The sequence below is a fragment of the Brassica napus genome, chromosome C3, assembly GCF_020379485.1.
Source record: "Brassica napus cultivar Da-Ae chromosome C3, Da-Ae, whole genome shotgun sequence".
Classification (NCBI taxonomy): Eukaryota; Viridiplantae; Streptophyta; class Magnoliopsida; order Brassicales; family Brassicaceae; genus Brassica; species Brassica napus.
In genome coordinates, this window is record NC_063446.1 from 52,727,609 (window position 1) to 52,730,746 (window position 3,138).

At 42.9% G+C, this 3,138-nt stretch overlaps 1 non-coding gene across 1 annotated transcript; it reads left to right on the plus strand.

Annotated features, from left to right (window-relative positions):
* Positions 1-334: 334 nt before the first annotated feature.
* On the plus strand, positions 335-441 carry LOC125584772. The gene has a single exon (XR_007321681.1). It is a non-coding gene; the product is annotated as a small nucleolar RNA R71 (small nucleolar RNA).
* The last annotated feature ends 2,697 nt before the right edge of the window (positions 442-3,138 follow it).

Consider the following 3,138-nt stretch of genomic DNA (forward strand, 5'->3'; position numbering starts at 1 on the left):
AGCTTGCATATCATCTGAATCATCACCAACAGTTTCTTGTGAGGAACGATAGCCTTGCTCCTCCACAAATTTCACAGATTTCTGATCTCTCTTGAGAAGCATCTCAATCTTGGCATTCAGCTCATCTATCTTCTTGGATTCATTACCAACACCCTTCTGGCTGGTGTCAAACCTTGACTTGCGGTTTGCTTTGCTGGATGACAGGTTGTTCAGCAAGGTGTAAGCTTCTTCAACAGTCTTGGTCATGAAATCACCATTACTTGCTGTGTCCATGGCATCTTGACTCTCTTCATGAACTCCATTATAGAAAATGTTCAGCAAACTCACATCAGTGTAGCCATGGTGAGGGCAGTCCTGTGTGTACTCCTTGAAACGCTCCCAAGCCTCATGAAAGCTTTCTGAATCAAGTTGCTGAAAGCTTCCAATTCTGCTTCTCAGATATGTGGACCTTGACTTGGTGAAGAAATGCTGTAGAAAAGCAGCTCTTGTCTCTTCCCATGTAGTAAGAGATCCTGGAGGGATGGACTTTAACCATCTGATAGCTTTATCAGCTAAGGAAAACGGGAACAACCTGCATTTCAAAGCGCCTTGAGGAACTCCATTATGTCTGCTGGTGTCACAGACTCGCTCAAAATGCTCCAAGTGATACATCGGGTCCTCAGACGGGTTTCCATGAAACGGATTTTTCTCCACCAAATTAATGAGACCAGTCTTGATCTCAAAGTCTCTTCTCTCAATGGGAGGTGGGCGAATCCCAGAACGATCGGCATAGAATGCATCTGGTGTATCATAATGTGCAAGCGTCATCCTAGGCATGCCATAGTCTCCAGCCTGTTGTCTTGCAGCTACACCAGCCTGCTGATTATCACCAGCATTGTTGCCTTCTCGTTCATTTACAGGAATTGGATTTTGCGGGTTGTCCTGAAATTGGTCTTCTTGGTGTTCAGCCATTTCAACCTCTTCAGCGGACTCAAGTCTTTTCTTTTTCACTTGTCTCTCTAGGCGGCCGAGCTCTAACTCCAAAGGTATTAAATTCGATGATCCTTTGCTTCTAGTATGAAATCCGCTCATTCACCTGAAAACACAAACAGAAAGAGAAAGACAGAAACATTAGACAAAATAAAGAAAATGCTATAGTCTTAAACTGATCATTAACTCTAGGGTGACCAAATGGTCCCCGGCAACGGCGCCAAAAACTTGATGTCTCGAGTTTTAACCCGATTATCTAACTGCAAGTGCACAGTAAAGTACGCAGTAGTAATACGGGATCGAATCCACAGGGACCGATGATCACACGTAGAGTTGCAGACAAGTTAATAGCTACAGCGAATCAAGATATATTTTTGATGGTTTTTATTTAATTTTCTCTAGTGTCACAAAGCATAAACAAGCATGTAAAAAGATGATTTAAACGATTTGAAAACTATTTTAAAACAAACGTTGGGCATTGGGAATTCTCAGGGATTTCTTTTTAATCAAGATACAATTAATGGCAGACACAGGGATATATTAAGAACCGTCTAGAACTCAAACACGATATTAGAATTAACCTACTTCCGTAGCGCTAATTCTCTATGTTATAGAAATCTCCACACTAACTTCCGCTGAGTTTCAATTTCTAAACAAGCATTAAGAACAGGTTCAATATGTTCACAAAGCGCAATAACATCAACTTCCGAGGGTTAAGGACACTTTGCTCATCTAAAGTATTTTCGGAAGTTCAAACAATCACTTTCGGTGCATCAAACAATCTGAAATCATGAACTAAGTGATCAATTCAGTTCAAGCAGTAAGAAATCCATTAGATGAAGAACCAAAACGTAATCCCTTAGTCTACACACGTTTTATGAATCAAAACATCAAGAAATCCCCTATGAGAACCCCTAAACCCAACTAGATGACTACTCACACATAACTAAGCAAGAACAAAACGATTTTGATGAAGAAAACATGATAAGATTGTATTAAAACAGAGTAAAGGTTCAGAAGATCTTCTCCAAATGGTTTTGAGATGAACTCCTTTACAAATCTTCACAAATCACACAAAACAAGTACAAAACTCTCAAATCTCTCTCTAGAACTTGTAAATCTCCTTCTTGGTCGCCCCTGGTCTTTTCTGAGTCTCAAAGGTCGAGTTCTTTTCTGAATTCTTGAGGGGAGTGGGTAAAAAGGAGTGAAAAGCTCGTTTGTGCGTGTGGAGCCCGTAGCGCCTGAGATCGGTCGATCCACATGGCTCGGATCGGTCGATCTCGTGTATGAAAGCCTGGGATCGGTCGATCCAGGTAGCCCGGATCGGTCGATCTCGTGCTCTGTGCGATCAATACTTCATTCGGTCCATTGTTCGGTCCATCTTGCTTCTGAATAAATCCCGAATGCGTTCTTTTCTTTCAAGCTATCTAGTAACCTGCATATTACACTTAAGAACACCAAAACGCATCAAATAGACCAAAACATTAATTAAAACCGACCATTTAATTGCTCCAAAACGAGTTTAAAACCGTTAAAAACACGGAATATCAATTTGACGTAGTCTGGTGGCACTCCATTTGCGCGATAGAAGTTGCAGACTCTCTCAAAGTTTTCAATGTGATCCAACGGAATTTTAGCCACGAGGCCGCTGAACATCTTTTTCTGCACCAGGCCAATCAAAGAAGGCTTGATCTCATAATCATGTCGAGTGCAGGGAGGGGGGGGGGGGGGGGGGGGGGGGGTTGATGGCGGAGCGAGTGGTAGGGAAGTTCCGTGGAAGGTTCCGCTCTCCGATTGGAGCGCCTTGTTGCTCAACTTGCTGAGCAGCGAGTTCAGCCGCTGCTTGGCGAGCAGCTTCCTGCGCGTTGATGGTCTGTTGCATCTGCTGCATCTGTTGTTGCATGAGGGCCATTGCAGCAGTGAGACCATCCTGGCCTCCGTGATAATCCATTCTGATGTTAGTAGGCCGCGGTTGTTGACGGTTCTGACTTTCTAATCTTGCGAGCTCTTCGTTGCTTAGCTTGAATAATGGTCCTTGTGCATTGCTCCGAGTATATCTACTGGTCATGCACCTGGATCATTTGCTACTACAAAGAGAGGAAAGCAAGTTAGATGTCTTAGACTAAATATAGAACTGAAAAATAAAGGTAAATATCTGGTCCCCGGCAA